This window comes from Topomyia yanbarensis, chromosome 3, assembly GCF_030247195.1.
Source record: "Topomyia yanbarensis strain Yona2022 chromosome 3, ASM3024719v1, whole genome shotgun sequence".
Classification (NCBI taxonomy): domain Eukaryota; kingdom Metazoa; phylum Arthropoda; class Insecta; order Diptera; family Culicidae; genus Topomyia; species Topomyia yanbarensis.
The window spans coordinates 413,771,908-413,784,168 of record NC_080672.1 but is presented as its reverse complement, the minus strand read 5'-3'; the positions used below and the strand labels follow the sequence as shown (position 1 = coordinate 413,784,168).

Sequence of the window (12,261 nt, the reverse complement as noted above, 5' to 3'; positions counted from 1 at the left end):
CCAATTGAGCTAATATATTTTGATTCCTGATTCAGTGTTCTTTGCAATTTTAGTATGCAAAAATGTACATTTGTACAACGCTTTCAAATTTGAAAATTTTTAATTAAAAAAGACGTTTGACAACAAAAATCGACTTAATCCAGTTAGTAGTGAGACGAAACAGTTCTTACACATATCACTGTTGAATCATTCATTAGTTTGCAGACCTCATGCGAAGTAGGCACCCAATTAGAGATGAGATGAGCACTTTTTTGAATCCTTCACAAATAGAACCACGAATCAACTGAATAAATGATAGAAAATCAATAACACAAATGAAATTTAAAAGAAAGCATGAGAATAAAAAAACGTTACCAAACTCATAAAATAAGTAGAATGATTAATACAAATCAAATTAATAAAACAAATAAATCAAATTAAATTGACTCATTAAATGAAAATTTGGCAATATTTAAAAATAGTTATTAAATTTATCGAATAAATTAAAATGACGCAAACTAAGAAATTGAACGAAATTTAAAAAATGCTAATCATGAAATGAATAAAATGAAAGAAATACATAAATTAAGTCAAACGAATCAAATAAATCAAATGACTCAAAGGAATTCAATGAATTAAACGAGTTAAATTAATGAAATAAATGAAATGAGTAAAACGAATAAAATAAAATAAATTAAATGAACAAATAAAACAACGATTTAAGTGAATAAAACGACTAAAATTGATGAAATGAATAAAAAAAGAAGAAAATAAGCCGAACGAAATAAACTAAATGATTCAAATGAAAAATACACGATATCAAAAAGTTAGAAAGTCATAGAAAAAAATGAGTTACGACAAATTAATAATTTTGATAAAATGAATAAAATAAATGACTGTAAAAATAGTCGGATAATTAAAATGCAAAAAAATGAATAAAATGTATGGAATGGAAAAAAGAAAAAAGAATAGAATCATTAAATGAAAACTGCGAATAAAATGAGTTTAATGAATTATATGAATTAAGTACATTGAAAGTGTTGTTTCTACAATGTGCAGGGAAATTCCGTGATTTTTAACGCTTTATTCTGGTCGTTATAAATCTCCTAGAAAATACAGTAGGTTTGCCCATATACAAATTAGTTCATAAAGATTACGTTTAGTGGCGTGCTCCAAGTTCTCGTTCATCAACCAGATTCCAACCTACTTTCCTAGTACCAGAATTTCAATATCCTTCTAATTCAATAGTACACAGTACAGCGTACAGCGGCGGTAAATCTTTTACAATCAATAAATTCGATAGCAAATGTACAATAATTCAATCGTGATAAATTTCAGTGCACTCGTAGCGCGATCTTTTTCTTCTGTCTTCTTTGCGTCGACCAGTTATTCCTCCTCTTCGTTTGACAGCTTCCGCTTATCTGTCGATCGTTGCCCAGTAGGGTTGTGTTTTGCAGTATCTTGACGAGGGGCTTGCGAAGGATCGCAATAGAAAGAATAAACTAATCAGAGCGAAACCAATGAATGAATCGAATAAAATATATAAAATGAACTCAAATGAAAAATATGAATAAAAAGAATGCTGAATGGAATAAATAATCGAAATGTCAAAAGACGGTTTTTGAAGGATATTCCGTGGCGCAAATTTTACTTTGTTTTCCACAGGCTCAGACTGCCTGCCAAATAAGAGAGTTCGATTCCACCACAAAGCAACTGTATCTAATCCACATCTCCATATAGAACTGCCTAGCGTGGATGTTGGTAACAGTTTGCTAACGTTCATCGTAATTTGAGAAAATTTAGCTCTATATCGTGTTTAAACGTAAGGATTTCTGGTGAAAACCTTTCTCTCAATTTTCTTACACGCTGCTCCCCGAAGTTCAGGGGAAGCTGTACTCAATTAGGGTAATTTCTGTCTATTGCAATAATGTTGTGTTCATTTTTTAGTCTCAAACATCATATTTCGATATGTACTCAAATTTTACAGAGAAGTTTCACAATATAACCGTAGTGTTGAATGGCAGTTTACGAATTTCCTGCATTGTCATTCAATGCAATGTATTAATCTTTATACCGTAGCGGAAAATGCGATACCCCAAAGATCCGACAACATACGTAAGGAGCTACTCTTACAATCGGTCTTTATATGGAATCAAACCCGCTTAACCAGGCAGTAAAATATAATCTAAAAAGGGTTTCTAGGGAACGATAGGAAATTAACAAAGCCGTATCTACCGAAACCGGACCCTTTTCTTGTCATTGTCCTACAAACACATTGTTATTTTCAATAAAAAAAACCTACATATTTCAGTGAAGGAGAAAACTTTCCTGTCGACTGGACGAAGCATATTCGAACGTGTTGTACCACACGCCTCACCGCAAAGCTCACCGATCCGAACGAGCCTACGATTAGATTAAATCTAATTTCTATTATTCGCTGCCAAATTGAACGCTCCTAGTTTGGAGGCTCGTTATGGACGGTCACTTTCACAGCCCTTGAAAGCCGACAAAGAAGGCGTGGAGAATGGCAATCTGTTCATTTCAATTTTTGTTATTAAGAAACTGGGAGGAAAAAATAACATCACCCTTTGGCAGGGTGCCCACCAAATGGAACATCGACTCCGCAGCAGCCAGCCGGGATAGGACAAAAAATAGGAACATAGGAACAGAGGTCAATCTTCTTAAGGACTAGCTTCCCGGGGAGAAAAATGACACCATTAGCAGTTTTCATTGGCACCTCCTGCTGCTGTTGCTGCTGGGGCTGGGCTGGTCCCGGGTGGAACGGATCGTTTGGTTGGTTTTAATCGAGTGCGCGTTCACTTTTAATGTGTTTGAACGGAATAGCTCTACAAATAGTCGTTCTCCTATCCATGTGCTTCCAAAGAAGACTTGCCGCAGTTTACAGGAATTATGGATGGTTTTCTAGTTGATAGTCTGTGGGTAGGACGTGGTTCGCATTTTCGCTGGACTGACGCGCACAGATGGGTTTACGTTTTATGGGAATGCTGCATTACATTCAGAATTTATGTTTAATTAAATGCTTGATGGGTTTACTGCGGGCTGTCGTTTGGCTTTTAAACTGTCGTGATTATCTATCGCATGGAGTTTGGGTAAGATTTATTATTTTTCCGCAAAATGGAAGGGTGGGGAATAACAAATTTTATGGAATATGTCGATGGTATTCAGTGGCTTTGCAATGAACAAATTGATTGCAAAACATAAAGCCTATTGAAGTGAAGCAAAACAGCAAACCATGACTTTTCAGTGACCCAAATTCTCATTCGTTCCCGTACGATCGAAGCTAAAACTCGGAACAGTATAACATTCACCCCGTTTTCGAAGCCTCCAAAAATAAGCGGTTGCGACTGGATCCTGATTCTGACAAAAGTGCACTGGAAAAGGCCTACCTCTCGCTGCAGTATCTACGAGTGGGTGGTTTGGGAGACCGTTCCTGAAGCTAGCGAGAGCAAATGGTTTACGGCGCACTGCGACACGCTACCACCACGGCACTGTACATTCAGTGAAAGGCGGTATACTCTTCCGGTTTGAACAAAAATAACCGGCTGGAGAGGGGATGACATTCCCGCACTCGAATCAATGTCAGAGGTGAGAACTTTTGCGAATAGTTTATTTTGCACCGGTGAAAAAGCTATTTATGAAAATAACATTGCAGTGCTAATTTGAAAAGGATTTGTGTGAGCGAGCACCACTCCAATGTCAACGCACGAAAATGAAACTTTCTTTCTCGGAAAGCGACAAGCGGAGCTTCTCGTGGTAATCCCTTCTCTGCCCGGGGAAAGTGTAATTAAATTTGTGTTATGAAGTAAAAGCTTCCGTGCAGCACGGAATCGTGGCAGTAGCAGAAGCAGAAGCAGCAGCAGTAGTAGTAGCATCGAGCAGTACCACTTAGAGGATGGTTGAAATGGAAACTAATTGGAGGAGAAATTGGTTTCTGCCAAGACTGGAGTCCTGAGCATAGATACCAAGCTCGGTATTATTCTAATTCCCTTAGAGACGCTGGATCTTTGTTAATGGAAAATGAGAACGGGCGCTTATAGCTGAGGAGAGATTGTCATTATAGCATATAATTATTTTGACGGTAATCTCTTGGATTAAAAGCATAATTTTGGGGATGTTTTTGTTAAATATAGTAGAGAACTGACATCGGATCACCATTATTTTTAGTAGAAAAAGTTTCTTTCAGTCCATTCTTAACCACTCTTATCAGTATACAAGGGTCCAGAGTACAAATTTAGCAGGGACTTCAAATTCATACTAAAACTATGCCACTTAGCCTTATTATGTTTTGGGAGAGTTTTCGTAGCTTATTTTAGTTTACACAACAGCTAGGAAGGGTTCTAATTTTACCAAGCTCAAAAAATTAACTTTTTAATCATTCTAACTATCTGCAGTAATATTGTTTAGAATTGTAGAGATGTTTGCTGAAGGCATGTAAGTTCTAGCTGTGACATTTTTCAAGGTTTATGGTATTGCTTAGAAAAACGATTTTATTCATATAATTATTGTGGTATTGATTTAAAATAATCTGCAGATAACTTCAAGATTGTTTTAGGGCGGTTAATTTGTTCCAAGTATATCCAACTATCGTGGCAAAGTTCTTATATAGAAAGGTCCTAACATGCGTCAAAACGAAAATTGCCTCTGTGCTCGTATGTATGACAGTTTCTAAGGCGAATGGTCGTCATCAATACGTTTTATAGGCTTTCTCTGCTCACCTGGGACCTTGTTTAGAGCGGTTTTCCGTCAAACTGCTTTTTGTTTTTGGATTGCCAATATCTCTTGGGGCAAGCGAAAGATAATTCTTATCTAACTACTTATAAGAAAATTCGAGGTATAATGGAGAAAAAACTCACGCAAAATTGTTTTCTAAAAATGACTTTACGAAATTGAAGGTACTTATATCAAGATAGAGCTTTGACGTGTTAGAAAAAAAAAATGTGTCTTTAAAAGTGATATTACAAATTGGTTTTTCACAAATTGCTCCTTAGTTATATGTTTAATTTATAAACAATAGACAATGTAAAAGTTATAGTTTCTATCTCACGAAAAATGGTTTGCAAATAAACGACTCCCTCTGTCAATTTCAATAGTGGGCAGGGTGGTTCTAATTTTAATAAAATCTGTGTTTTATTCAAGAGTTGTCCTACTGGAGCTGGATTCTCGGAAGGGCTCCCCATCAGAATCACTCACTACAATTACAGACGAGACGGGAAATGTTACCCATTAAAAAACTGGCCAATCGTAGCGGGCCGTAATTCTGATTGTAATATTAAATGTAAGGTTCAGATGTGCGGGTGTAGAGATTTTACGATCGGATGGGAATGAGCATTTCTTTGTGCGAGTTTCCTTTTTCTATGTTGTAACGATTTTTAATTAGCAAGGGACTGGAGGGTGTGAAATATTTCTCAATATTAGGAGTCATAGTACTCAAGTGAGAGCAAGGAGTTAAAGGAAGAAAATTTAGAAAAGTTTGGAATAGCTTCATATGAGAAATCTTAGAGTTTCCCGGCGGCTTAAAACTTTTTGTCTTCTATCTCAGGGGTCAGGATATTTTGGCATTTGAAATGCGAATCACCTGAGTCTGCAGCATGTCCTGGACAAGTGTAAAGTAACTTTGCACTTCATACTGTCGGAACCGACACAAGTTAAGTTACGGAAAACTTCCACACTAAGTATTTGTGACGTTTAAACTCATTGATTGAGCTAGTTTTTGCCCTCACTAATTTCACACCTTCGCGTACCTTGCTAATTAAATGTCGTTACAACATTAAAAATAAGTGCTACAAACGCTAAACCATCGGAGCGTATTCGTGTTTACGAAATCTTGTGTGTAGTTGTGCGTGGATGATTACGATGGCATGTTAGTCTTTGTGTATCATCACGAGGGGCTCGAGCGTTTGTATGTTAACGTGTTCGATCGCGTGGGCGTTTTTGTGTCGCGTGTGCTAGCGTCTATGTAGCTTTGCGTGAAAAAAAATCGATTTTATGACCGTGTGGCCATTCGCATATTCGTGTATGTTCTTGAATGATTGCGCGAACCATGAATGTGATTCTTTTTTTTTCAGTGCACGGTTTAGATCCTAGAAGAGAGTAAGTTCCCCCATATCACTAGAGTTCCCGGTCATGTCGCTTTGTGGATGTGAGCGTCTTTTTTCTGATTGTTTGAGTTTGAAGTTTTGTAAAGGTATGTAACCAGATTTTTATGAAATACTTGTTATACGTCTAGCGTATTAATATTAATGGTATTAATAATTGTCGTAATTTTAGCAATTTTCGCAAAAAAAACCGATTTAATCCACCTATCAGTGAGATGAGACATTTCTTACACATATCACTGTTGTATTATTCATTAGCTTGCCGATCACACGCTAAATTTACAAGCAACTAGATGTGAGATGTGCACGAATAACGCTTCGAATAAACTGAATAAATTAAAGAAAAATAATAAAACAAAACAAAATTTAAAATAAAAAAGTTATTCATAAAATGGATAGAATGATTAACATAAATCAAATTAATAAAATAAATAAATCAAATTAGCTCAAATATAAATTAGACGATATTAAAACGTAATGAAATTAAGAGAGAAAATTAAATTGTTTCAGGATAACAAGCTATCATACAATAACATAAAGGACTGGCAAAACCGAATTGATAAAATTAAGAAACTGAATAAAATATGTGAACTGTGAAAAACTAACCATTTAATAAAATGATTGAAATAAATAATATGAATAAAACCATAAAAAATTGGAATAATAAAATAAATAGGGTAAGGTGTGGCAAATCCGACCTAGTAAATGGTTTTGGCTGTAAAATGCTCATTTTACATCGGATCAAGTCGTTTTATATACCAAATTAAAGGTTAGACTTCTGGACAACGTTCAATGTATAGTATTTTATTCCTATCTTGGGAAAACTTTGAGATACCAGTGTTTTGGGTGGTGGGGTAAACCCGACCGCCTATGTTTTTGGTTGATTTAGTATAGATACTACCCAAATTATATGGATTTATCATTGAAAATAAATCAATGAATGTTATGTTATTGAATTGTAGCATGAAGAAAATGGAATTCAATGTCAATCTTGGAATGTCCAAATCACGAGCGTAAAGATATGCCCATTTTTCTCGGAGCAATTACTAGACGAATACTATATTCATCACGTTTTTGTATCTTTCGTTTGTAATTATGAACCATTGTGAAAAAATAATAAAAAATAACAATAAAAATATATTCCAATTTTATAAATAATCATTTTCTTAGCAAAAAAGTGGTCGGATTTACTCTACTATTTAGAGATAGGATTTGCCCCACCGCGTCATTTTTCATTACGATGCAATTAAAAAAATGATGAGAAAGTTGGACTAAATTCATCTGTGCACTTTGTATGCCTTTAATCAAAGAATTTAAATCCACTTACACTTTTTATGCTTTCACTTTAACAATAAGAAATATCCTGTAGTCAATGATACACAGAAATCAAATCAAAAGTTGTAAAAACAACAATAAGGTTTGAGCATCTCAATGTAGACTAGTAAAATGCTGTCATACCACCATTATAATTATTTTCGATGCTCTACACGACAACATTGATATTAGTTCGCTTAGTGCTTTCGATTTTCGATAACGGAGGGGGTAGGGTTTACCCAACGGTCGGATTTGCCCCACCTTACCCTAATATGAATAATATGGATTAAAGTAACTCTTTCATACCTAATTATTTTGTCGCATATATAGGGTACCAAAGCCGTTTTTCTTAAAAGTGTTAGAGTAAAGAAACACGAAAAACCTGATAGATAGATGCTTCTCTAGCAGTGTTAGAAGCTGCTGATTTTTTACATACTAATCCTTAATACACATCTTTGAATAGTTTGGGCAGAAAAGGTAGCCGTCCAAATTAATTAAGCAGTCCAAATTAATAAGATTTATCAGTTTTCAAAAATATTTGAAGAAAACGAAGATATATCAAAATATAATTTTTCACCGTTAACTGAAAATGTCTCTGGCAGCACTGTTCTAGTGAAATCCAATCAAAACAATTGCAATAACTTGAGTTCTACGGATCTTTCTTGCAACTATTAGCGCTCAAATAAACGGTGATTGTCACAATTATTAGTTTTACTTTTTTGTGAAGAAACCTTGTCCAAGCCCAAAGTTATACTGCCCATGAAGTCCCGTTTTCTATCTTTATGGTACTGATTTGCGAGCATGGGCAGTAAAGTTATTTGAAAATGTTGTTCATAAATAACAGGATAAACAGAGAGTTAATAAAATCAATAAAATGAATGGAATGAATAATATAAACAAAATAAAGAATTTTTATCACAATAAAAATGTTTTCTATCTTTTTATCATTTTTTCATTTTGTTTGTTTTTAAGCAGTGAAATTATTAAAATGAAAAAAATCAGCGATATTAAAAAGTAATAGAATTAATAAAATAAATTATATTGTATCTAATTAATGTTCTAGATGAAATGAATAAAGTGAATGACTGAACAAAATTAGTCGGATTATTAAAATGAATAAAAGTGTGAACCAGAAAAATATCAGAAAAAAATATTAGAAAAAAGTTAATAAAATAAATTAAATGAATAATTCGAATAAGTTACATAAGATAATAAACTGATCGGAATGCATACAAAGGATTAAATGCATACAATAAATAAAATTAGGTCACATAAACAAAATAAATAAAAACAATGCAAAATGAAAAAAATCTTTAAAATGAAATGATCATATATTTATTATTAGTCAAATATTTAAAATGCAATCGAATATAATACATTAAAGGAATGAGCTGGAAAAAATGAGAATATATAATAATATTTTAAGAAAGTTGTTGAAATGAAGTAAATGAATAAAACGAATTTCACGAATTCCAAAACCATTGTTTCAGAATATTCTGAAATGTTTGTGAAAATCCCATTGCAAAGAGCACGTTTTCGTTCTTCTTTTCTTGACGGAATTTTTAGGATTATCTGGTGTTTCTACTTTATTGATGGTCCTTAATTAGTCATCAGAAAATCTAGAAATCAGGAATTTGTTTTGGAATTAAAAGATATCTTTTTGGTTACAGGCATCTGGAAAATGATTTTGTATAGAATGGAATTTTCAGGTCTAGTATTTTAACGTAATTAGAAATAGTAAACTGAGAAAAGGCCACCTGTAAATAGTATTCATTCGCATTGTTGTTTTATTGTTTTATTTGGGAGCAGGGAAAAGCCCGCTGGAGCTGAAATCCTTTCAATCTCGCTCTCCAGCCGGCATAAAACCTCCTCATCTTTTGCACCAACAGATTACAAACATCCAAATGATACATATAAACGATTCACTATAACTAATACTATGAGTACAATATTTACGCTTACAAACTAACACTGAGATTATTATTGATATGACAGGGTATTATGGAACAATCGCTTTACAACATCTCGGGACAAGTTAAAATCAAAGACATTAGAACAACGATTGAATAGACGACACATACTAGCAAATGGCTCATTATACTCGTAATTGGTCCTGGCATAAGGTATTCTTAAAAAGGGATGAAATCGAAGACTACGAGGTTGAATATTGAAATCCACATATTGTAGGAGATTAGAGCAATCAATTCGTGATTGTAGCAGATCAGCAATGAAAACAGCTTTAGAGACATCTCGTCGAACGGACAGCAGGTCGAGATTAATAATTTGACAGCGGTCCTGGTAACTCGGGAGGTTTAGTGGATCTCTCCATGGAAGTCGACGAAGAGTGAAACGAATAAATTTGCGTTTAATAGCTTCGATGCGCTGTATATCGATTTGGTAATATGGTGCCCAAATAACAGCACCATATTCAAGCGTTGAACGAACCAGAGCACAGTAAAGTGCCTTTAAGCAGTATATATCGTCGAAGTTCTTCGAAACACGAAAAATAAACCCCAGTAACTTAGAGGCCTTGGAAATTGTATATTCTATGTGATCCTTAAAATTCATTTTAGAGTCTAGTAGAATCCCCAAGTCTTTTACGGATGACTCTCGCTTGAGAATGGTTTGCGAAATCTTGTAGTCATATTTAATTATCGTGCGTTTGCGGGAGAAAGAGATAACGGAACATTTTGAAGGATTCAATACCATACTATTTACGATGCACCAACTTGAAAAAATATCCAACTGTGTCTGCAGAAAATCGGTATCTTCAGAATCTTTGATTAGATTAAATAGTTTGAAGTCGTCGGCGAATGAGAACTTAAAGCATTCCAATGAAAAGTTTAAATCATTTAGATAGAGTAGTCCAAGATGACTTCCCTGTGGGACCCCAGAGGTCACTTTGAATGGCATGGTTGTGCAGTCTCCAATTTTCACAGTCATGTCACGACCAGCCAGATATGACTGGATCCAAGCCAGAAAGGAACCATTGAACCCAAGCCTATCGAACTTACCCATGGCTATCTGGTGATTTATCTTATCGAAAGCAGCAGAGAAATCGGTATATATGCTGTCCACCTGAAGTCGTGCTTGTAAGGACTTGATGATGAAAGATGTATAGCAAACAAGGTTTGTTGAAGTTGACCGTTTGGGCATAAAACCATGCTGGGTATCAGATATGTATCTAGAGCAGTTGTGAGTGATGAATTGGAGCACAATAATTTCAAATAGCTTAGATACTGCACATAAGGCAGCTATCCCGCGATAGTTTGATATAGGGCATTTGTTCCCTTTTTTAAACACAGGAAAAATGTAAGAATGTTTCCATGAATCGCATTGAAATATCTAGAAAAGAGTTTCAAGTGTCCAGGCTATGTTGGCAATTATATTATTGTCGATTGCATAAAACTCATACATGCAGTCGATTACAATGCAGTCTTTTTCCACTCATCCTTATTACTTGCGAATTGTTTCGTTCGGAACTCTCGTTCTGGATATATGGGTTAATGAGTCCTATACAAAGCAATACCATTGCAAAGAAATGGTTCAAACTACCAGAATAAGCACTTAAATTCATCGAAAAGCCAGTTAGTATTGAAAGTGCCCCTGGACTGCTTTGATACACGAACATTCTTGAAATTACATGTCGTATTTTTTCGCAAATAAATATGCTTTTAGTCACATTGATCATGAAAAATGTATATTGGGGTTTTCAGTACAACTAAGTGTCAGTTGTGAGGAATGGTAAATGATGGTTAGAGCTGTGACATTATTTTTGTTTATGGTGCGAAATTTTGATTCTTTAAATATTTATTTTCAATAATGCAACTGATAAATTTTCACTACAATTTTGTTATTCAAAATACAGTTGCTCTTGGTGATGCTACGAGTATAATATGAATATGAATTATGTTAGAAATCTATTTTCTCACTACTAGGAGAATTACTTGATGTATTCATATACCATCCAACGTTTATCTCACGAGTGAACGCATTGCTCAATCCAACGGGTAAATTCATCAACTCTGGTCAATGAGGGTGGATGTAGCGTAGTTGGTAAATTGATTGCCTTGTACGCAGCGCACCTGGGTTCGAGTCCCGACTCCGTTAGAAATTTTTCATAAGAGATTTTTCTAACCCGAAGAAGCGAATGACCTTAAGGTTAAAACCTCTATAATCGAAATTAAAAAACTCTGGACAAATTTGCACATTGAAGTGAATTTACACATTATTTTGTCTTTGAAATGAACTTGCTTATTAATTTTTGAGAAATAGGTAATTGATTATTAAGTAAATTCACAAAATGTTTTCGGATTCAAAATCCTTGAATCACGCAGATGTGTTTGCATACCCGGATATTCAAAATCGGTTTAGTTTTGACCCTAAAAAACCAGCAAAGCAAAACTATGTATGGAACGGTCTTGGCTTTAGTTAGTGGAAATTGGTAACCGAAGAATGAAAATACAAAATGTTTAATATCTCCACCGCTCGTGAACGGATTTTGACAATCTATAGCTTGTTAGAAAGGTATTTTCATAAGCTTTTTGTTTCTGTTTATTTCACGGTATTTAGTTGCCGTGTTCGAATGTTATTCGCTTCAAACCAGCCCTGTTTTGGCAAAATTACCCATATCTCAGAAAGTAAACAACATATCGAAAAACAAAAATAATAGTGTCAAATGGGAGCGTTAGGCCTTTCATTTGAAACTATTTTCATTAAGATCGGTTCAGCCATTGCTGAGATAATTACATGACATTTTGTACATACATACATACACACATACACACACATACAGACATTGTCTCAATTTGTCGAGCTGAGTCGATTGGTATATGAAACTCGGCCCTCCGGG

The 12,261-nt window shown here is 34.6% G+C and overlaps 1 protein-coding gene across 1 annotated transcript in view; it reads right to left on the bottom strand.

Annotated features, from left to right (window-relative positions):
• LOC131693751 (chondroitin sulfate N-acetylgalactosaminyltransferase 1) overlaps positions 1-12,261 on the bottom strand; it is a 182,219-nt gene that overhangs the window by 162,188 nt on the left and 7,770 nt on the right. The gene's annotated exons all lie outside the window — the stretch shown is intronic.